Source organism: Pongo pygmaeus, chromosome 16, assembly GCF_028885625.2.
Source record: "Pongo pygmaeus isolate AG05252 chromosome 16, NHGRI_mPonPyg2-v2.0_pri, whole genome shotgun sequence".
Lineage (NCBI taxonomy): Eukaryota > Metazoa > Chordata > Mammalia > Primates > Hominidae > Pongo > Pongo pygmaeus.
Window position 1 is genome coordinate 77,671,879 of NC_072389.2, and position 24,720 is coordinate 77,696,598.

The 24,720-nt window shown below is 40.1% G+C and overlaps 2 protein-coding genes across 15 annotated transcripts in view; one reads left to right on the top strand and one right to left on the bottom strand.

The window, feature by feature from the left end:
* MYO9A (myosin IXA) overlaps positions 1-24,720 on the bottom strand; it is a 308,394-nt gene that overhangs the window by 282,566 nt on the left and 1,108 nt on the right. The window lies entirely within an intron of this gene.
* The window catches only part of SENP8 (SUMO peptidase family member, NEDD8 specific), a 29,537-nt gene continuing 28,877 nt past the window's right edge, over positions 24,061-24,720 (top strand). The window contains exon 1 of one of the 2 annotated variants that reach the window (XM_054451484.2): positions 24,061-24,210. The gene's annotated coding sequence lies outside the window, so the exon portion shown is untranslated. Of the gene's footprint in view, positions 24,211-24,254; positions 24,416-24,720 lie in introns of those variants that run through there. The other variant, XM_054451486.2, reaches the window with a different exon arrangement.

The window sequence follows — 24,720 nt, forward strand, 5'->3', positions numbered from 1 at the left end:
AACTGTATCATGCCAATGGCTTCAAGTGGGATATTAAACAATCTCACCTCTATTTTGTTAATACTTTTTTTAATACTTTTTTTGTTAATACTTTTTTAATACTCTGGATTAATTATTTCTATAACATACTAACTTTATATCTTTTTAAACAGAGTATATTAAATATACCATGCATTTCTTAAAAACTTAGAATTGCATAACAAATGTTAATTTTGATATGATACAGTAATATTTATTAGAAACTACTGATATAAACAAGGTTGTCTGTCCCTGTCAATATTCCCAGATTGCTTTACTTTTACAGACAAGTGCTTCATCCTATCAGCCTAACAACCCATAAATGTCCCTGTTCTCATTTACTGTTTCTATACTATGTAACCTTAGAAACCAAATTCTTACTTAAATTACCTCAAATAAAACTTGCCCCCTAAATAAAAGCCTGGGGGAATCTCATATAAGTATAGAAATGTTAAACATATTTTCATAATCTCCATTAACCATTTAAAGACTCTGGGGTTTTTTGCAATATAATCTGAAAATAAACATGGGCTTTGTAGTCACACAGTGAGGGGTTCAGATCCTACCATTACACTTACTAGCTGTGTAATCTTGGAAAGATAATAAACCACTTTCCCTAAATGTTTATATTCTTGTTTAAAAAAATCTCCATCACCTAGTTCATCATTGCTGTGAGATTAAGTGTGATACTGTATATAAAAAAACAATGATTGGGTGCTGGGCCCAGTGGCTCACACCTGTAATCCCAGCACTTTGGGAGGCTGAGGTGGGAAAACCACTTGAGCCCACGAGTTCAAGAACAGCTTCAGCAAAAAAAAAAAAAAAGCAACACCTCATCTCCACAAAAAAAAATTTTAAAATCCACCCAGGCGTGGTGGCTCGTACCTATAGTCCTAGCTACTTGGCAGGCTAAGGCAGGAGGATCACTGGACCCCAGGAGTTCAAGGCTGCAGTAAGCTATGACTTCACCACTGCACCACAGCCTGCATAACAGAGTAAGATCTGTCTCAAAAAAAAAAAAAACCAGGCTACTTTCATACCTATTTTAATCATTGATATTAATAAATTCACTGAATTTTACAAACAAAATTCACCATTTCTTTTTCGTTTTTATTTCTTGAGAATCCATATGGGGTGTTAGCTTTCTATACCAAACAGCTTTTAAACACTTTATTCTTTTCTTGTTTTTCTTTTCTTTCTTTGTCTTCTGTAACTGAGACATTTCCACATGGCTGAAACAGTAGAAATCCTTAAGACTACAGTCATATATGGGAAAGAATACGCAAGCCTAACTGCTCGCACTCCTAGATCATAAATAAGCTTCCGAAAGTCAAACTCTGCTATTTACTAGTAATACAACTTTACCCGAACTACTCTCTCTCTCTGAGCCTTAATTTCTTCATATTCAAAAAAGAATGGAGATATCCATCTCCAATAACATGGCCAATTACATAGAACACAACTACCACTAAGATTTTTAAAACTAAATACATCAGAAAATATATATTCTTTTTTTTTTTTTGAGATGGAGTTTCACTCTGTTGCCCAGGATGGAGCGCAGTGGCGCGATCTTGGCTCACTGCAAGCTCCGCCTCCCAGGTTCACACCATTCTCCCTGCCTCAGCCTCCCGAGTAGCTGGGACTACAGGTGCCCGCCACCACGCCCAGCTAATTTTTTGTATTTTTTTAGTAGAGACGGGGTTTCACTGTGTTAGCCAGGATGGTCTCGATCTCCTGACCTTGTGATCCACCCACCTCGGCCTCCCAAAGTGCTGGGATTACAGGCGTTAGCCATCGCGCCCAGCGAAAAATATATATTCTTAAAAGCCTCAAAGAGCTAATGTTAAAGAATTATAAGCCCAAAACATAAGATAGGGCAGGAATTCAGAGAGATAAGCAGAGCACTGAAGCCAGGCTAGCTACTGACAGAAGCCAAACTCAGGCTTTGGTTTTCATAGTCTCATAATGATAGAAGCCAAGCCCATGGCCCAGCCTTAGTGGTGAGTCTGATAAGACACCCCTATACCATATGGCTGGAACCAGTAAAAAGAACAAAAGTAAACCTGTCCTATTCTAACCTAATCCCCTAAGAACTTCAAAGAAAGCTGCTTTGGCACTGAGCAGAAAAGAATGAAGGGAGAAAGAAGAGTTCCTGACAAGTTATTAACAGGAAACAGCAAACTTTTTCTATAAAGGGCCAGAGGCATAAATATTTTAGGCCTTAGCTGAGTGTGGTGCCTGCCTGTAGTCCCAGCTACTTCGGAGGCTGAGGCAGGAGGAACCCTTGAGCCCAGGGGTTTAAGACTGCAGTAAGCTATGACTTCACCACTGCACGACCACTGCCCACCATCCTGGGCAACAGAGGGAGACTGTGTCTAAAAAATAAATAAATAAATAAATAAATATTTTAGGCTTTGAAGGCAATATGATCTCTGTTGTAACCAATCAGCTCTGCTGTTGTAGCATGAAAACAGCCACAGACAATACATAAACCAGTGAGCATGGATGTATTCAATAAAGATTTATAGGCACTTAAGTTTGAATTTCATATGATTTTCAGGTCACAAATTATTTTTTTCCAACCATTTAAAAATGTAAAAAAAACTCTACTAGCTTGCAGCCCAAACAAAACAGGTGGCACAAGCCACAGTTTCCATTTACTTGTAACAACAAGACACACACCACCACTTCAGCCACCACCTTACTTACACACACACACACACACACACAAACGCACACAGATTTGAGGCTCTAATTCCCATCACCTAGGTGAAGTAAAAAACATCAGGCCATAAACATTTAGAAAATACATGTGCAAAACCCACAAGTAATGTCCCAGGAAAAATTAACAAGAAAAAAAGCACCACAAATGAAAGCAAGCAAGCAAAGAATACAAACACACACGCAAAAATTTCAGATATTAGAAAAGATCATATAGAGAATATAAAATAACTGCTTTCTAAAGTTTAAAGCAACAAACAAGCTTGAAACGGTCGTATATATGAGAGGGGAAAGAATCATTAAAAAATGACTTAGCAAGCTAGGTGTGGTGGCTCATGCCTGTAATTTCAGCCCTTTGGGAGGCCATGGTGGGCTGATCACTCGAGCCCAGGAGTTCAAGACCAGCCTGGGCAACATAGTGAGACCCTGTCGCTACAAAAAATAAAATAAAATAAAAAATAGCTGGGTGTGGTGGCCTGCACCTATAGTCCCTGCTACTCAAGAGGCTGAGGCAAGAGGATCACCTGAGCGCAAGGGAAAGAGGCTGCAGTGAGCCGAGATCACACCACTGCACTCCGCCCTGGGCAACAGAGAAAAAATGACTTAGCAAATGTAAAGAACTAAAAATAATTTCTAAAATTGTAAAACACAAGGAACTGAAATTAAAAATCAAATCAGGCCACGCACAGTGGCTCCAGCCTGTAATCCCAACACTTTGGGAGGCTGAGGTGGGTGGATCACTTGAGGTTAGGAGTTCAAGACCAGCCTGGCCAACTTGGTGAAACCCCGTCTCTACTAAAAATAGAAAAATTAGCCGGGCATGACAGCAGGCACCTCTAATCCCAGCTACTTGGGAGGCTAAGGCACAAGAACCACTTGAAGCCAGGAGGCGGAGGTTGCAGTGAGCCGAGACTGTGCCACTGCACTCCAGCCTGGATGACAGAGTGAGACTCCATCTCAAAAAAACTAAAAAAAAAAAAAAAAAAACACACAAATAAAAAATAAAATCATTGAAAAGTAGTGAACTTAAAACATACATCTGAAGAAATCATCTACAGTGAAAGAAGAAAAATACACACCCAAAAAAAGAAGAAAAACACAAAAATACAAAAAAAGGTTAAAAAAAACATATAAGAAAGCCAGGCACAGTGGCTCGTAGCTATAATCCCAGGAACTTGGGAGGCTGAGGTGGGAGGATCACTTCAGCCCAGGAGTTCAAGGCTGCAGTGAGCTATAATCACACCACTGCACTCCAGCTGGGAAACAGAGCAAGAACCTGTCAAAAGAAGAAAAGAAAGAGGAAGGAGGAAGAAGAAAGAAGGAAGAGGAGGAGAAGGAGGAATAAAAGAAAAAATACATAAGAGTAAGAAAATCTAATATATAGACATATCTCATTTTATTACACTTTGCTTTATTGCACTTCACAGATAGTGATTTTTTTTTTAACAAATTAAAGGTTTGTGGCAACCCTGTGTCAAGTAAGTCAACAGGTGCCATCTTCTAAGAGCATGTGCTCACTTCCTGTCTCTGTGTCAAATTTTGGTAATTCTTGCAATATTTCAAGCTTTTTAAAACTTTTTTATGTATTTATTTATTTTTAGAGACAGGATCTCGCTCTGTCACCCAGGCTGCAGTGCAGCAGCATGACCATCATAGCTCACTGCAGCCTCATACTCCTGGGCTCAAGCAATCCTCCTGCCTCAGCCTCTGAAGTAGCTAGGACTACAAGTGCATGCCACCCTGCCCAGCTTATTTTTTAAGTTTTTGTACAGATGAGGTCTTGTTATGTTGCCGAGTCTAGTCTCAAACTCCTGGCCTTAAAGCAAACCTCTCACCTCAGCCTTCTAAAGCACCTGTATTACAGGTGTAAGCCACCACACCTAGCTTCAAACTTTTTTATTATTATATCTGTTATGGTGATCTGTGATCAGTGATCTTTGATGTTACTGTAATTGTTCTGAGGCACCAAAAATCATGCCCATATAAGACAGTGAACTTAATCAATCAATGTTATGTGTGTTCTGACTGCTCCATTGACCAGCTGTTCCCTGACTCTTTCTTCTCGTTGGGCCTCTCTATTGCCTGAAACACACAATATTGAAATTAGGCCAATTAATAACCCTACAATGGCCTCTAAGTATTCAAATGAAAGGAAGAGTCAAATGTCTCTCACTTTAAATCAAAACCTAGAATGATTAGGCTTAGTGAGAAAGGCACGCTGAAAACCTAGACAGGCCAAAAGCTAGACCTCTTGTGCAAAACAGTTTGCCAAGTTGTGAATGCAAAGGAAAACTTGAAGGAAATTAAAAGTGCTACTCCAGCGAACACACAAATAAGATAGCAAAACCACCTTATTGCTGATATGGAGAAAGTTTTAGTGGTCTGGAAAGAAGATCAAATTAGCCACAGCATTCCCTTATGCCAAAGCCTAATCTGGAGCAAATCCCTACCTCTCTTCACTTCTATGAAGGCTGAGAGAGGTGAGAAAGTTATAGAAGAAAAGTTGGACACTAGCAGTGTTGATGCATGAGGTTTAAGGAAAGAAGCTGCCTCCATAACATAAAAGTGCAAGGTAAAGCAGCAAGTGGTGACATAGAAGCTGGAGCAAGTTATCCAGAAGATCCAGCTAAGATAATTGATGAAGGTGGCTACACTAAACAACAGATTTTTAATGTGACAAAATGGCCTTGTGTTGGAAAAATATGCCATCTAGGACTTTCATAATTAGAAGAAGTGAATGCCTGGCTTCAAAGCCTCAAAGAACAGGCTACCTCTCCTGCTAGGGGCTAAGGCAGCTAATGACTAAGCTGAAACCAATGCTCATTGACCATTCTGAAAATCCTAGGGCTCTTGAGAATTAAAGCTAATCGAGGCCAGATGTGGTGGCTTACGCCTGTGATCCCAGCACTTTGGGAGGCTGAGGCAAGCGGATCATCTGAGGTCAGGAGTTCAAGACCAGCCTGGCCAACATGGTGAAACCCCATCTTTATAAAAAATACAAAAATTAAGGTGGGTAGATCACCTGAAGTCAAGAGTTTGAGACCAATCTGGCCAACTTGGAGAAACCCCATCTCTACTAAAAATACAAATATTAGCTGGGCATGGTGGTGGGCGCCTGTAATCCCAGCTACTTGAGAGGCTGAGGCAGGAGAATCATTTGAACCCAGGAGGCGGAGGTTGCAGTGAGCTGAGATCGTGCCACTATACTCTCCAGCAGAGTGAGACTGTCTCAAAAAAAAAAAAAAAAAAAAATTAGCTGGGCATGGTGGTGCAGGCCTGTAGTCCCAGATACTCAGGAGGCTGAGGTGGGAGAATCACTTGAACCCGGGAGGCAGAGGCTGTAGTGAGTTGAGATCACACCACCGCACTCCAGCCTGGGCAAAAGTGAGACCCTGTCTCAGGGAACAACAACAACAAAATTACACTAAATCTACTTTGCCTGTGCTCTCTAAATGGAAAAACAAAGCCTGAATGACAACACATCTGTTGACAGTAAGGTTTACTGAATGTTTTAAGCCCACCGTTGAGACCTACTGCTCAGAAAAATAAGATTCCTTCAAAATGCTACTGCTTATTGACAATGCACCTAGTTACCCAAGGGCTCTGTTAAAGATGTACAAGGGGATTAATGTTTTCCCACCTGCTAACACAATATCCACTCTGCAGCCCATGGATCAAGGAATAATTTCAACTTTCAAGTCGTATTATTTAAAATATTTCATGAGGCTTTAGCTGCCATAGACAGTGATTCCCCTGATGGAGCTGGACAAGGCAAATGTAAAACCTTCTGTAAAGAATTTACCTTTCTGGATGCCATTAAGAACATTCACGACTTGTGGGAAGAGGTCAACATAACATTAACAGGGGTTTGGAAGAGGTTGTTCCCAAGCCTCATGGATGACTTTGATGGATTCAAGACTTCAGTGGAAGAAGGAATTGCAGATGTGGTGGAAACAAAGATAACTAGAATTTAAAATGGAGCCTAAAGATATGACTGAACTGCAGCAATCTCACGATAAAACATGAACAGATGATAAGCTGCTTCTTACTGATGACCAAAGAAAGTGGTTTCTTGAGATAGAATCTACTCCTTGTGAAGATGCTGAAAACACTGTTGAAATGACAACGAGGTATGTATAATATTACATCAGCTTAGTTGATAAAGCAGCTGCAGGGTTTGAGAAGACTGACTCCAATTTTGAAAAAAGTTATATTGTGCATAAAATGCTATCAAACAGCACTGCATGCTACAGACAAATCTTTCATTAAAGAAATAGTCCACTGATGCAGCATACGTCATGTCTTATTTCAAGAAATTGCCACATCCACTCCAACTTTCAGCATCCACTATCCTGATTAGTCAGCAGCCACCACCATGAAGTAAAGAACCTCCACCAGCAAAAAGATTACAATTCAATGAAGGCTCAGATGACCGATGACCATTAGCATTTTTTAATAAAGTATTTTCTAATCAATGTGTGTATATTTTTGTAGACATGGTGCTATTACACACTTTAAATAGACTATAGTACAGTATAAACCTAAGTGTTATATGCAATGGGAAAACAAAAGTTTCATGTGACTTGCTCTATTGCAATATTCACTATATTCCAATATTTGCTATACTGCAGTGGTCTGAAACTGAACCTAAATATATCAGAAGTATGCCTGTATATAAACTGGAGATCCAGAAAAAGAAAGACTGAGATGGTGAAACAAAAATATTTAAAAACTGGGAGGCCAAGGTGGGCGGATCATGAGGTCAAGAGATCAAGACCATCCTGGCCAACATGGTGTAACCCCGTGTCTCTACTAAAAATACAAAAATGAGCTGGGCATGGTGGCGTGCGCCTGTAGTCCCAGCTACTCAGGAGGCTGAGGCAGCAGAATCGCTTGAACCCAGGAGACGGAGGTTGCGGTGAGCCGAGATCACACCACTTCACTCCAGCCTGGTGACAGAGCGAGACTCCATCTCAAAAATAAATAAATAAAATAAAATAAAAAAATTTTTTAAAAAAAGAAACAAGAAAAGAAAGACCACTGAAACTATAAGATCATTTCCTCTGAAAACAATTAAATAGTAATCAGTATAAAAAAGATGAGTGGGCATAACAAATGTATTTTTCAAAGATGGCCACACCAGTATATACCCCATCCCACATATACTTTTACAATGTGACTTGACACTTTTCCCTATGCTTCCTCCTCCTCAAACATGAATGGAGCTCTGTAACTCTGGATCACCAGAATGCAGAAATAAGGCTAGGTCATAAATGGCAACATGGCTTCTATCTGGTATGCTCTGTCTCTCAGGAATTCCACTGACCATGCCCTGACAACAGTTAAAAAGTTTCATGGAAAAACCCACATGGAAAGAACTAACGCAGAAATGCCAAGTTTAACCACTCCTGAATTCCTAACCCACCAAAACTGTAAAGGATAATAAGCCACTAAGTTTTGGGCTTAACTGGTTATGCAACAATAGATAACTAACATACTAAAAATTGTCACTTATCTGGAAATTTTTAAATATACTCCTAAATAATATATGTGACCAGTAAATGAAAAATATTTTGAAATAAAAAACAAAAATACATTTCAAAACTTGTGAGATGCAATTAAAGCAATACTTCATGGGAAAATGTATAACCCTAAATAAGTATAATAGGAAAAAAAAATTAGAGAGCTATCTATTCAGAAGATAAAAAAGAATAGCAAAATAAACCTGAAGAAAGTAGGAAGGAAATAACAGAAGTGATCAGGTGTGTGTGGTGCCACACACCTATAGCCCCAGCTAGCCAGGAGGCTGAGGCAGGAAGGTTACTTGAGCCCAGGAGTTCGAGACCAGCCTGGGCAATGTAATGAGAACCTCCCCCCCCATCTCAAAAACAAAACAAAACAAAACAAACTGCTATGATCATATATTGATTAGAAAAGAAATGATAAAAACGAAGAAGTGATAAGTAGAGAGAAAACAAAACAGTAAAGGCCATCAAAGCCAGAAGTTGTATTTAAAAAAAAAAAACAAAAAAAAAACAACTATAAATTGGCAAACCTCTGGCAAAAATAATTAAGAAATTAAAAAGAAAAAGAGGTCAGACACAGTAGCTCACACCTGTAATTCCAATACTGGGAAGTGGAGGCAGAAAGATCATTTGAGCCCAGAAGTTCGAGATCAACCCTGGCAACACATCCAAGACCTCATCTCTACAAAAACTCAAAAAGTAGCCAGGTCCGGGCTGGGGGCAGGGCCTCACACCTGTAATCCAGCATTTTGGGAGGCTGAGGCAGACAGATCAACTGAGGCCAGAAGTTCCAGACCAGTCTGGCCTACATGGTGAAACCTCATCTCCACTAAAAAATACAAAAGTCAGCTAGGTGTGGTGGTGCACACCTGTGGTCTCAGCTACTCAGGAGGCTGAGTCACAAGAATCGCTTGAACCTGGGAGGCAGAGGTTGGCAATGAGCCAAGATGCTGGGCAACAGAACAAGACCCTGTCTCAAAAAAAAAAAAAAAAAAAAAAGAAAAAGAAATTAGCCAGGTCTAGTGACACACACCTGTAGTCCCAGCTACTCAGGATCCTGAGGTGGCAGAATCACTCGAGCCTGGGAGGTCAAGACTGCAGCCAGCCGTGGTCACACCACTGCACTCCAGCCTAGGCAACAGCGAGCCCTTGTCTCAAAAAAAGAAAAAAAAAAAAAAGGCTGGGCGCAGTGGCTCATGCCTGTAATCCCAGAATTTTGGGAGGCCGAGGTGGGTGGATCACCTGAGGCCAGGAGTTTGAGACAGGCCTGACCAACATGGTGAAACCCTGACTCTACTAAAAATATAAAAATTGGCCGGGCAAGGTGTCATGCGCCTGTAGTCCCAGCTACTCAGGAGGCTGAGACAGGAGAACTGCTTGAACCCAGGAGGCTGAGGCTGCAGTGAGTCGAGATTGAGCCACTGCACTCCAGTCCTCCAGCCTGGGTGACAGAGCAAGGCTCCGTCTCAAAAAAAAAAAAAAGCAAAGGAACAGGAATGGAAAAAGGGATAAAAACTAACATAAGAAATAACAGATTAGGTGGTTCCATGGTGTAATGGTGAGCACTCTGTACTCTGAATCCAGAAATAACAGATATATCAGAAAGCCAATCAATACAACAACCACATCTCAAAAAAATCCAAGAAAATTCAGTAGTTATACACGTCTCTAATGGAGTCTTGGCAAATGAAAAACAGAAGCTTCCTTGATTCAATAAAAGGTATCTTACAAAGCCTACACCATGCTTAATGAGGAAAGGTTGAACATTTTTCCCTTGAGATGAGAAACAAGACAAAGATGGCCCTATAAAGTCCTATCAACATTATGCTGGAGATCTCAGGCAGCAAAGGAAAGCAGGAAAAAAATAAAAGGTATAAGGATTAGAAACAAGAGACAAAATTGTCATTATTTGCATATGACATAATTATATATATAGAAAATCCAGAAGAATCTACAGATAAATTCAAATTATATATGGTTTTTTTGGTTGGTTGTTTGTTTTTTGAGATGGAATCTCACTCTGTCACCCAGGCTGGAGTGCAGTGGTGCGATCTCAGTTCACTGCAACCTCCACCTCCCGGGTTCAAGTGATTCTCCTCGGCTGAGGAAGGAGAATCACTTGAGCCTGGCAGGCGGAGGTTGCAGTGAGCCAAGATTGCGCCACTGCACTCCAGCCTGGGTGGCACAGTAAGACTAAGTCTCAAGAAAAAAAAAAAAAGCAGCAGCAGCAGCAGCAGAAGCAGAAGCAGCAGCAGAAGCAGAAGCAGCAGCAGAAGCAGAAGCAGCAGCAAGCAGCAGCAGCAGAAGCAGAAGCAGCAGCAAGCAGAAGCAGCAGCAAGCAGCAGCAGAAGCAGCAGCGGCAGCAGAAGAAGCAGCGGCAGCAGCAGAAGCAGCAGCAGCAGCAGAAGCAGAAGCAGCAGCAGAAGGAGAAGCAGCAGCAGAAGGAGAAGCAGCGCAGAAGCAGAAGCAGTGGAAGCAGAAGCAGCAGAAGCAGTGGAAGCAGAAGCAGCAGAAGCAGTGGAAGCAGAAGAAGCAACAGAAGAAGCACAAGAAGAAACAGAAGCAGCAGAAGAAACAGAAGAAGCAGGAGCAGCAGCAGCAGCAGAAGCAGAAGAATTTCACAAATACTGAACTAATTTTTTAGATTACATAATATACACATAGTATTATTATATGCACATTAAGTTCAAAAACAAGGAAAACTATATTGTTTAAGGATGTATAGCTAGGACTTAAAATTATGAAGCAAAGCAAAAAACAGTCACAAAAGTCAGGATAATAACTACCTCCACTGAGGGGGATATGTTGACAAGGATGGTGAGGTTGGAGGGAAGCACTTCTGGTTTGTAGACCTGGGCAATGACAACACTAATATTCACTTTCTTATTTCCCTTAAACTGAACATTTTATGCCTTCTCTTGTATACAGATGGTCCACAACTTATGACAGTTCAACTTACAATTTTTCAACTTTAGCACAGTGCGAAATCAATATGCATTCAGTAGAAACCATACTTCAAATTTTGAATTTTTATCTTTTCCCAGGCTAGCAATATGCAGTATGATACTTTCTCATAATGCTGGGCAGCAGCAGAAAGCAGCAGCTCTCACAAAGGTAAACAACTGATCCTCAATAGTATATACTGTGTTGCCAGATGAGTCTGTCCAACTGTAGGCTAATGTGTTCTGAGCGCATTTAAGGAAGGCTAAGCTAAGCTATTATATTTGGTAGGTTAGGTGTAATAAATGCATTTTCGACTTATGGTATTTTCAACTTTACAATGGGTTTATCAGGATGTAACCCCACTGTAAGTCAGGGAGCATCAGTATATGAATGAAAAGGAAAAATAACAACTGCATATAACTAGTATGGTAATTTAATATATGGTAATATTAAGTCTGGTACCTAGTATGCATTTTTTAAAAGCTACCATAATTACAAAATGTTCTGTATCCTCCACAGTGCCTACACATCAGGAAGTTGGTCATGGTAGATGCTCAAATATTTTGATCAATAAATGAAACAACTTCCATTCTGACTAAATGGAGTAAAAGACAATTTAGATCTGAATGATTCCCTAAACCAACTGTCATTCTACAAGCCCAGAGACTGAATTCTTTATAACCGAACAGACTATTCCCTCTGCCTTTAGCATTTTTCTGATCTCTTTCTCTTCATTCATAGGATACATCTGTTCTGCCCTACTATACTGTAAGAAGCTGTACGTTAAATGCTTAGAATCCTATACATAATCTGAGATTTAAGACAAAAAAAGAGAAAGAAAAAAGGTTAAAGTTAAGGGGAAATGGTACATAAGATGTATGTAAGGGGAATTTTCAGGAAAACCCAGTGAAGATACAATGTATCCTTACATGAAAACATTCAAGACATGGGCTTTTTTTTAGTTCTAACGATTCAAGGAGTCAGGAAACAGTGAAATAAAGCAGGCAAATCATCTACTGTCCCTTCAGACCTAGGCACCATACCAAAATATATCTACTGTTTTTTTCCTAAAATTATCTCAACAACAACAAAACAGAACAAAGATACCTCTGAAAGCTACAAGACTCTTCTGGAAAAAATCAGCTCCTTCTCAGTTACTTGGGAAAAACACTTTTTTCTTTTTCCTTTTTTCTCTTTTAAGAGACAGGGTCTTGCTCTATTGCCTAGGCTGCTGGACTACTACTGTGGCATTATCATTATGGCTCACTGTAACCTCGAACTCCTGGGCTCAAGTGATCCTCCCATGTCAGCCTTCCCAGTAGCTAGGACCACAGGCACACACCACAATGCTTGCCTAGTTCTCTTGTTTGCTTTTGTAGAGACAGGGTCTCATTATGTTGCCCAAGCTGGTTTCAAACTGCTGGCCTCAAGCAATCTTACTGCCTCAGCCTCCCGAAATGCTGGGAAAGCTTTCTTTTTTTTTTTTTTTTTTTTTGAGACAGAGTTTCCCTCTTGTTGCCCAGGCTGGAGTGCAATGGCGCGATCTTGGCTCACCGCAACTTCCGCCTCCCAGGTTGAAGCGATTCTCCTGCCTCAGCCTCCCTAGTAGCTGCGATTACAGGCATGTGCCACCACGCCCAGCTAATTTTGTATTTTTAGTAGAGATGGGGTTTCTCCATGTTGGTCAGGCTGGTCTTGAACTCTCAACCTCAGGTGATCCACCGGCCTCGGCCTCCCAAAGTGCTGGGATTACAGGCATGAGCCACCATGCCCTACGGGGAAAGCTTTATTTTTTAATCAATTTATTCAATATGTATTACTTATACATAATTCAAAAGATTAAACATAAATATCCTTCAGAACCAAACTCACTGAATAAAACTATGGTACATCCGTATAATAGAATATTGTGTCTCCGTAAAAAAGAATGAGAAACATCTTATGTACCAATACAAAGTCCTCTCCAGCATACAGTAAGTGGAAAAAAAGAAAAGGTACAGAACAGAATACATGGTATGCTACCTTTAGCATATGAAAAGAGAATACATATATTTTATTTTTGAAAGAAAAATATTAGGATGATTAATCAAAGACTTACAAAAATGGTTACGTATAGAGAAGTGAGAAAACAGGATGAAAAATATGGGGATGAAAATGAGATTCCTGGCCAGGCACAATGACTCATGCCTGTAATCTCAGCACTCTGGGAGGCTGAGGCAGGAGGACTGTTTAAGGCCAAGAGTTCAAAACCAGCCTGGGCAACATAGCAAGACCCCATCCCTACTAAAATAAAATGTAATTTAAAAAAATAATTAGCAAGGCACAGTGGCACGCACCTATAGTATTAGCTACTCAGAAGGCTAAGGCAGGAGGATGGCTTGAACCCAAAGAGTTCAAGGCTGCAGTGATGTATGATTGTGCCACTGTACTTGCTCTATCACTCCAGCCTGGGTGACAAAGCAAGATCTCATCTCTAAAGACAAAGAAAATAAGAATCCTTTTTTCATATGGTTTCTCTTTCTGAACTATGTAAGTGCTTTACATATTCAAAGAATAAAATCAAGGGGTTTTTTTTATTATTTTTTTGAAATAGGGTTTCACTCTGTCACCCAGGTTGGAGTGCAGCAGCGCAATCACAGGTCACTGTAGCCTCAACCTCCTGGGCTCAAGCAAACCTCCCACCTTAGGCTCTCAAAGTGCTGGGATTACAGGCGTGAGCCATAGCACCCAGCCAAATTAAGTCTAAAAACAGGAAAAGCAAATCCTAAAATAAAATAAGTAGACCTAACTGCATATCAAACTGGTAACAATCAAACTGAGAAAATCATTATTTCAAGTGACTTTTGAACATAGTACTACTTACAATAGGTATATTCTTAGTAGGATACAGTCTAAGGACAAAAAGAAATGCAAAGAAATTTTGAGTCTCACTGAGTACTTTCATTTATTTTTGAAACTATTTTATAAATACTTAGAAAAAACATACATCAATGTTAATAAAAACTATGATTTTCAACGTAAAGAAGATTAAAACAAAAATAATTTAACAAACTAAAAGGAGGAGGAGGAAGAAGAGTAGGGAGAAGAGAAGGAAGAAACCCATAATGTTAAATTTGAGTAAGAATTATCAAAACGATATCATGCTTTTTACTCCCTCCTGTCAAGAGCCTCAATGACAGCCCAATAACAAGGAGCATACTTAGCATCTCAACAGTGGTTTCTAAATACAATCTCGGCAGGGTGTAGTGACTCATGCCTGTAATCCTAGCACTTTGGGAGGCTGAGGCAGGCAGATCACCTGAGGTCAGGAGTCCCAGACCAGCCTGGTCAACACGGTGAAACCCTGACTCTACTAAAAATACAAAAATTAGCGAAGTATGGTGGCGCGCGCCTGTAATCCCAGCTACTCCGGAGGCTGAGGCAGGAGAATCGCTTGAACCCCGGAGGCAGAGGTTGCAGTGAGCCAAGATCGTGCCACTGCACTCTAGCCTGGGCGACAGAGCAAGACTTTGCCCCTCCCCTCAAAAAAAATTTTTTTTAATTAAATAAATGTATAAATACAATCCTCCACTGTAAGAAGACCAAGCTTCTTGGAGAAATTGCTGATTCCAAGTCTAAAGCAGGAAAAGTCCATGGTGAGCCAAGATATCATGTACCCAAAAGTAAGGAATCATTCAAAGACTAATGGGTTCAGGAAAAAATAATTCAGGAACCTGTTTGAAGAAGCTCCCACTGTCCTTATTTGAGACAATTTGAGCATCAAAAAAAAAAAAAAACAATGTCTGCAAATGACTACAATACAACAAAAGTCATGAGACCATTAGAAACCTCATTTGCTACTATAGTAGATGACTATTACACAAATCCTCACTCTAAAAATTAAGGAAAAAATTAAGCATTTACTGTTCTCTTTTAATAGGAACTGTTGTTCACTCCCAGTTGATAAAGGTTACAAAGCTCTTATTAACTGAAGAATAACCAATAAATGAAAAAGAATTACAGAATTAGAAAAATCGCCATTTTGCAATCCTTAATTAAATACCTAAGGATCAAAAAAGATGCTAAAATTATTAGAGAAAGAATACTGAGAAAGGGAATATTTGTATGGTACCAAAGTATCAGTCCCACAGATTATTGTACATAACAGGAAAAAAAATTTACTTTTAAAATGGAGACATAAGCAAACACCAACTTAAACCTATCAAACTTACATCACTGATAGGAGGACAGCTGACATTATGTGCCTCCCATTAACACACAACATGATATACAACATCATCTACAAAGTGTCCTTGCCAAAACTTTTTAATATGAATCTATTCAATCCTTTACAATATAACTTCCAGTTACAGGACATACAAGCACCAGAAGAACAAGTTAAACAATCCAAGAAACAATGAGAAAACTCTAGAAAACAGGCCATTCTACAAGATGATTGGTCTCTTCAAAGACATTTCAATGTCATAGGGAAGAGAAATGTGGGAAGGAACTTCCTACATTGAGAGACTAAAAAGAGATAATCAAATGAAATGCAAAAACTTAACTGAGTTCTCTTGAAAAAAACATTTTTCAGGACAGTTGGGAAAATTCAAATATAAATTCAATATTAAATTAGGGTATTATTTTTCTTAGGTGTTGGTAATAGCACACTGGTGATACGAAAAATATGTATTTCTTAGAAAATATATACCAAGTATTTTGCAGTAAACTTGTCATGATACATACAGCATTTTTTTTTTTTGAGACAGAGTTTCGCTCTTGTCACCCAGGCTGGAGGGCAATGGTGCAATCTCGGCTCACCACAACCTCCACCTGGCGGGTTGAAGTGATTCTCCTGCCTCAGCTTCCCGAGTAGCAGGGATTACAAGCACCCACCACCATGCCCAGCTAATTTTTGTATTTTTAGTAAAGACAGGGTTTCACCATGTTGGCCAGGCTGGTCTCAAACTCCTGACCTCAGGTGATCCACCTGCCTCGGCTTTCCAAAGTGCTGGGATTACAGATGTGAGTCACGGCACCCAGCCGCAACTTACTTTCAAAAGGTTCTGCAAAAATATGTACAATCACAGCCGGGCGCGGTGGCTCAGGCATGTAATCCCAGCATTCTGGGAGGCCGAGGCAGGCAGATCACGAGGTCAGGAGATCGAGACCATCCTGGCTAACACAGTGAAACGCCACCTCTACTAAAAATACAAAAAATTAGCCAGGCGTGGTGGCGGGCGCCTGTAATCCCAGCTACTCGGGAGGCTGAGGCACGAGAATGGTGGGAACCCAGGAGGTGGAGCTTGCAGTGAGCCAAGATCATGCCACTGCACTCCAGCCTGGGTGACAGAGCAAGGCTCCGTCTAAAAAAAAAAAAATACACACACACACACACACACACACACACACAGAGACAATCACATACGGAACAATAAAGCAAATATGGATGGCATAACGCTATCTTTTCAATCTAGTTGGTAGACATATTAGTGTTCTCTTCCAACTTTTCTATTTCTTTAAGATCTTAATTATAAAACAGTAGGGGAAGAAAGAAAGAGAACTAAAAGAAAACAGTTGCAAAAGCAATATAAGACAAAAATACTGGTCGGGTGCAGTGGCTCACGCCTGTAATCCCAGCATTTTGGGAGGCCAAGGCAGGCGGATCGCTTGAGGTCAGGAGTTCGAGACCAGTCTGGCCAATATGGTGAAACCCTGTCTCTATTAAAAATACAAAAATTAGCTGAGTGTGGTGGTACACACCTGTAATCCCAGCTACTTGGGAGGCTGAAGCACAAGAATCAAGAATCACTTGAACCTGGAAAGCGGAGGTTGCAGTGAGCCAAGATCGCACCACTGCACTCTAGCCTGGGCGACAGAGCAAGACTCTGTCTCACAAAAAAATAAATAAGTAAGGCAAAAAAAAAAAAAATCTAAAAATCGTTTATAAACATGTCTACACAGTCACCTAAGAACTTTCTCCCTTACATTAAAAAAAAAAAAAAAAATCTAGCCAGGCAGCGTAGTGGCACACATCTGTAGTAGCAGCTACTCAGGAGGTTGAAGTGGGAGGACTGCTTGAGCCCAGGAGCTTGAGTCCAGCCTGGACAATACAGTGAGACACTGTCTCAAGGAAAAAACAAAAAGGAAATTCCAGGCCGGGTGTGGTGGCTCACGCCTGTAATCCCAGCACTTTGGGAGGCCGAGGCAGGTAGATTACCTGAGGTCAGCAGTTGAAGACCTTCCCGGCCAACATGGCAAAACCCTATCTCTACTAAAAATACAAAAATTAGCTGGGCACGGTGGCAGGCACCTGTAATCCCAGCTACTTGGGAAGCTGAGGCAGGAGAATCACTTGAACCCGGGAGCCGGAGGTTGCAGTGAGCCGAAATTGCACCACCGCACTCCAGCCTGGGAGACAGAGCAAGACGCCATCTCAAAAAAAAAAAAAAAAAAAAAGTTCCAGAGATTACTCAGCCCACTATCATCTGATCAATAAAAGTAAACAGATTTCAAACAAATACTTACACACTACAAACAGCAATAGTACTAAAATCTGTCAATTATTTAAGGAATGTTTGTCATTGACAAACAGAACACATTTTGTTATGATAACTCACACTGAATCAAATACATTCTAAAATCCATTAATCTTATATGCTAAGATATCAAGAGAAGCACTTCTTTGCAGTATTTTTTCAAAAATTTTTTTTAAATGCCCCAATGCCACAAGAAATATTTTAACTGAAAAAAATCACACTTGATAAGACAACTAGTAGACAGACTGTCCTAATATCTGCTTCTTTTAGCAACAAACTTTGATTAGCCATTTATTCTAAAAGCCACACAGTGAAATTCTTAAAATTCTTGATTTCGGCCGGGCGTGGTGGCTCACGCCTGTAATCCCAGCACTTTGGGAGGCCGAAGCGGGCGGATCACAAGGTCAGGAGATCGAGACAATCCTGGCTAACATGGTGAAACCCCGTCTCTACTAAAAATACAAAAAATTAGCCGGCAGTGGTGGCAGGCGCCTGTATTCCCAGCTACTCGGGAGGCTGAGGCAGGAGAATGGCGTGAACCTGGGAGGCAGAGCTTGCAGTGAGCCGAGATCACACCCCTGCACTCCAGCCTGGGCGACAGAGCGACACTCCGTCTCAAAAAAAAAAAAAATTATTGATTTCATATTTAAACATAACAAGAAATAGGCTGGGCGCAGTGGCTCACACCTATAATCCCAGCATTTTGGGAGGCCAAGGCAGGCAGATCGCTTGAGGTCAGGAGTTCAAGACCAGCTTGGTCAATATGGTGAAATCCTGTCTCTACTAAAAATACACAACTTAGCCGGGCATGGTGGCACGCACCTGTAGTCCCAGCTACTCGGCTGAGGCACGAGAATCACTTGAACCCAGGAGGCGGAGGTTGCAGTGAGCCGAGATCACGCCACTGCACTCCAGCCTGGGTAACAGAGTGATACTGTCTTAAAAAAAATTAATAAATAAAACAGGAAATAGACGTATTCAAGAGGGAAAAGGAAGACTTATTGAGTACCTACTATATGCTTGGTGCTTTACATAAAAATTTTTTTAACTCCAATGATAGTCTTACGAGGCAAATATTACCCCCAATTTTTTTTTTTTTTTTTTTGAGGCAGGGTCTCACTCTGTTGCCCAGCCTGGAGTACAATGGCATGATTACAGATCACTGCAGCCTCGACCTCCCAGGCTCAAGTGATCCTCCCACCTCAGCCTCCCAAGTAGCTGGGACCATAGGTGAATGCCACCACACTCAGCTATTTAATAATAATTTTGTCATTTTTGTAGAGACAAGGTCTCCTATGTTGCCCAGGCTGGTCTCAAACTCCTAGGCTCAACTGATCCTCCTGCCTCCACCTCTGCCTCCCAATTATCCCCAATTGAGAGATGAAAATTCTGACAAGCTCTCAAATGTTAACTGCCCATAAATGGCAGTTCAAAAGTTATAAGGCTAGAACTTGAATCCAGGTCTGTTAGAAATCCAGGTTTGAGAATCCATATTCTCTCCACTTAATGGATTTAAGATTCACAGATATAAAAGCCTATCTAAGGAAAAAGAACATTTAAAAGAATATAGTTATATATTCAAAGAGCTGCACAATCTTACAGTTTAAGAAAAATCAAAACTGAGAAAAAGTATACTCCAAAATTATTGCTAATTGTAAAAAAAAAAAAAAAAAACACACACACACAATTTTTAGCAAGCCAGCTGTCTATGACAGGACAGCTAGTCCGTTCCTCACTGTACATGTAAAATTACACTTCAGTTGCCCGCTGGATGACCCCACTGCCAAAATATGCCAGCAACATAATTCACATTAAAACCCAGAGGCCTAACACTATTTGGAAAGTGCTTTACATGTTTACTATACCTATCCCAAGCATATTTACCACTCATAATTCATAGGCCATTTTCAGCAAATACACTTTGTTCTATCATATTATTTTCTGCCACTCTAAAATCATATTAAATGTATAAAACAAAAACATCTACCTAAATATAACATGCCACAAATAAACCTTAGTAGTAGTATGTTATTTTGAACTTGTCTATGGTATGAAACTATGCCATAATTGTTTCTATAACATAAATTATGTAGGGTCTTTCTACAGGATCAAAATTCCAATACCTACACTCCTTGTATGTCTAAAGATACACACAAAATAGGTACAGAAACCTGTATGTTAAAGGGTTTCCCATGTAAATTAAATCCTCTATGAGCTGGATTAGTGACTAGAAGAAGGCATGAGGCAGCTTGTAGAGTTCTAGTGATATTCTGTAACTTGATGTAGATGTTAGTTACACTGGTATGTTCTTAGTGAAAATTCACTGAGCTATATATTTACCAGCTGTGTACTTTTTGTATATTTTATAATTTATAAAGTCTTATATTTTTAGGCTGGGCACAGTGGCTCAGCCTGTAATCCTAGCACTTTCAAAGGCTGAGGGAGGAGGATGGCTCTAGTCCAGGATTTTAAGACCAGCCTGGGCAATACAGTGAGACCCTATTTTTTTTGAACTTATATTTTTTAAAATGCTCAATCTAAAAACTTGTCTTACTAAAGAGCACTGATATCATCCCTCTTACCAAAGTAGTCAAACCCTAGTGAAGAAAACAGACAAGTAATTAAGCTATTTCATTAGAGGACTATGATAGAAGTAATTACTACGTGCTACAGGAGCACATAAGAATGGTACCTAACTTAATCTGAAAGAGGTAAAGGAAAGCTTCCTGAAGAATATACACCTGAACTGAATCCTAAAGGTCAGACAGAAATTAGCCAAGCAAAGAAAGGGGAAAGTGGAAATCAGGGAAATAGAACATCAAATGTAAAAGACGAGAGAAAGCACGTTACCTGAGAGGAAGCCTAAAGTCAGTAAGAGTGGATTAAAGCATGTAACGAAGACAGAAAGTGAAGAAAGCCTAGAGAATTAAGAGATAGATCATGAATGATCTCATACACATGCCATGCTACAGTTTAAACTCTATCCTGAAAGCAATGAGACAGCTTTTTTGAAGATTATTCAATAGGAAAGGACATGATTTGATTTTTATCTGTACTATACATGTCAAAATTATGGTGTGGGCCATGCTCACAACCCCATTTTGTGGTAAATTAGCCTGCACACTGTCCCATACTTTCCACCATTACGATCTTTCCTGATACCCACATATACATACAAACACAGAGCCAACAATAAATGGCCAAGAGTGGTGACATAACCTAAGTACACAGACTTGTTAGCAATCAGTGAGAAAAAGAGCTGAGCCAAAGAAATTGTTTCTTGGGAATTCAAACCAGAAAATCCTAGGGAAAAGGAAGAGGTTAGCAACAGGAGCTGAAGTTTAAAACAATTGCAGCCAGGAGGCAAGATGTTGGCATGGGGGTCACACAGTAGTTATAAGGAGCAGAAATTAGTAATAAATGGAAGCTATGACATAGGGGGAAAAAACTGGAGAAGAAAGAAAGGGTATCTAAGACAAGTTAACAATGGAGCACTGGAGTGAAGTCTCCAGCTTTATTAGGTTCTTGTTCTTCTTGAGAGCAAGTTTTATTAGGTTCTTGTTCTTCTTGAGAGCAAGTTGTTTAACTTTTCCTGGGTTCCCTTGTGTATGGTTCCTTTCAATAAGCACTTCATTACTTAAGGTAACTTGAGTCTCTTCCCTGCAAGTGAAAGAACCTGACTAAAAGAGCATTTTAGAATACTTACTCCAACAGCAGTCAAGAGAATGAACTGGAGGGTATGACAAGAGGCAGAAGACAGAAGGCAAGAAGACCACTCAGCATTACAGAAGCCCAACAAACAGATATTTTGAGTTAAAATAAGACAGAGGCAACAAAAAGTAATAAAGAATGACCTGAAATATCATGAGTGAAAATGTACAAGGCAGTGACAGACTGGATGTTGGCAGTGAAGTACAGAGTGAAGCGGAGGGCAATTCCCAGGTTCCTGAAGGTTTCATGAGGAAAGAGTGGTGCCATTAATCAAAGTAGGAAATCGGGGGGAAGAAAAAATTTTGTTGCAGTTTCTGTCTCCTGGCTCTCTCTCCACTGTTTTTGGGGGAAAAAGAGGCAGGAAGAGTTCTGTTTCCTAAATGTTTGGATTGAAGTGTTTGTGAAATGTGAATCAAAGTGGTGATATCCATTAGGCAGTGCTTTTACAGGGGTCTAGAGCAAAGGCAAGCACTCTAGACAGCAGTTCTAGACTTAGGAATCAATACATTAAGTCAATATTGTGGTTTTTAAAATGTCTGAAAAGTCTTTGAGTAATATTTATTTCAAACTGAGTTAATATAACCAAAAGTCACTCCAACTAAAAACCTTAATATTCTTGGCAAATCACATTTTCAAACCTCCTACATTTCTCTGCAATTATTAAAGACTGAACAAACTTCCACGTAGTATAATCCAAATGATTAGGAAAGATGGAGTTTATATCGCTAACTTCTATTGAGGTACTTGTTAAAAAAAATCTAAGTTTACCCAATTTCCCTCAGGAACTATATACTACTAAAATAACTAAGGGAAAATAACTGTTAAAAATTCATATATTAGATAGTGAATCTGTTAATGCTTAAACTAGAATAAGATTTTTTTAAGGAACTTAATCATGTAATTTACTAATTTAAATATTCAACTCTACCTGTAATTTAAATGTTGGGTTTCCATCCTAAAACCTTTTCTCCTCCCTTCTGTATGATTTTGCCTCCAAAATCTACTGCTATCAACCCAGAACCTGATACTGAGCTTCAGCCACAAATCCAACTGCCTAATGGTCATCTACATCTGACAGAACTACAGTCACCTAAACTGAACATGTCACAAATTAACCCCTCTATCCCTCCTCCTTGACAAAATAAAAATAAAATCCTACTCCTTCATGGGAATCCCCACCTCAGTGAAAGGCACAAGCTAGAAACCTAGATTTTATCCTGTATGCAACTTCTCCCCAACCCCAAATACAATAAAATCACCAACTCAACTCCCAATATCCAAGTTCAGATCCAGTCTCACCATTTGCCTGGATAACCCTAATATTCCTGGCCTTTAGTCTTATTCTACTCTTCAATTCACTGCAGCCGGAATGACTTTTTTAAAATGCAAATCTGATCATTCCAGTCCCCTGCTTTAAAATCCTTCAATAATTTAATAAATATTATAATCATCATCACAGCTAGTCACACTGTGGAAGCTCAGAGGTTCAATGAGAAATTTAGTTACATCCTTTCTGTAGGTTCAACATAAAAGAATCATCAGGAATTTTTTTCAAATCACATAATTATTTAAACATACATATAACAGCAGACACATTTGAAAGAAAAGCATGTAACATTGTTGGTAAAAGCAAAACACCAAAAATAACCTCCAGTTCACAAAAATGGAATACTATCCAGCCAGTAAATGAGGCACTTCCATATGTATTGTTAATAAATGATCTCTAGGATGTAGTATTAAGTGAAAAAAACAGGCTATGTATAGAATGTAAAGTATGCAACCATTTGTGTATAGTGTCTTAAAAATATAAATGTGTAGGTTTATATATTGGAAATATCACAGAAAGGATACACATGAAGCTGGAAATAGTGGTTACCTCTAAAGAGGAAAAATGGGTGGCTGGAGAATGAAGGCGGAACAGAAACTTTTTACTACATTACTCTTCCGAAACTTTTGGCTTTTACGTCTAGTTATTATCTAAAATTTTAATGTGATTTTCTCCTTCTGTTACTTTAACATTTTTTACTGTGTGTGTGTATAACTACAAAGACCTCTTTATATTTCATCTTTATACCAATGTTAAAATTACGTACTGATCATTTGACGCAACATTACATTTCTTTCTTGACAACTCAGGAGCTCAACTTCTACAAACATTTTATTCAACATTTTACTGCTATTGAGAAGTACAGAACACTGCATGATTTCTGTACTTGCTTCTCGGAGAAGCAAGACAACAGCACCAGGCAACAGAAGTTTATTATTAAACCGACATCGAAGCTTTCAGGGATTAAGGAAAGCTACAAATCTTATTTTTCTAGCAAATCCAAAAACAGTGAATCCAAAAAAGGTCCCCTAGTATCCTTTAAAAATAAAAATAAGAAACAGTTCTAGTATCTGCAGCAATCGACAAGCAGGTAAAGTAATACTACAAGACGACATAGTTATATCCACTAGTGCAACGTGATTTAATCCTTACAGAGGTCCCTAAAACGTCAGAGCTGGACAACCTCACACGTTCTACACAGAACAGACAAGACGAGGTGCAGGCTCTGTGACCTTATAATGGCACACACACAACTGGCCCCATGCTTCCATAACTTCACTCTGCCTCCCGCTTTTTTCAGCCCAACCTCTCCAAACATGGGTCTCGGTCGGTCCCCTTAAGCCACAATGGAGGGAATACACTAGGCTAAGCAAATATTCCCTCAGGATTTCATGGCAAAGCCCTTTCAACCAAAGAAAGGATCGCGACTGAGGAGAAAAATAACAAGGTTTGCTTGAGGAGAGGTCTGTTGAGAGAGGTTACAGTCGGTGGTGGGAGAGAAGCCAAAGTCTGTGACGGTGTCTAGAGGGGCTGACACCACATCTACCGGGAGTAAGAACACCGTGACAGCGGCTATCCGAAAGCCGTGATGGCTAGGGTTAGCGCTAGTCGGCTTGGTGAAGAGCGAGCTGGGAGAGGGTCTACTAAGAAGGGTAGGGCGAGGGGCAGATGGGGGACGCAATGGGTTAGGGGGCGGTCGAGACTTTGCCTGAGAACTGTAATCAGGTCAGCCCAAGGGAGGATGTAACGGAGTCTGGAAGCTCCATTAAGAGTCCTAAGGGACTCTGAGGGGTACTAATGGGGTCTGCTGGGTTGGGGGGACCGTGACAGAATCTCCGGGGAGGCTGGAGGACCGGAATGGTGCCCGGCCAATGGAAGATACGGGGGGTGGGTCTACTGGGGATCCGGGGCCGTGATCTGGTGTTTGGGAGACTCGGCGCAGACCCGCTCGCGGGGC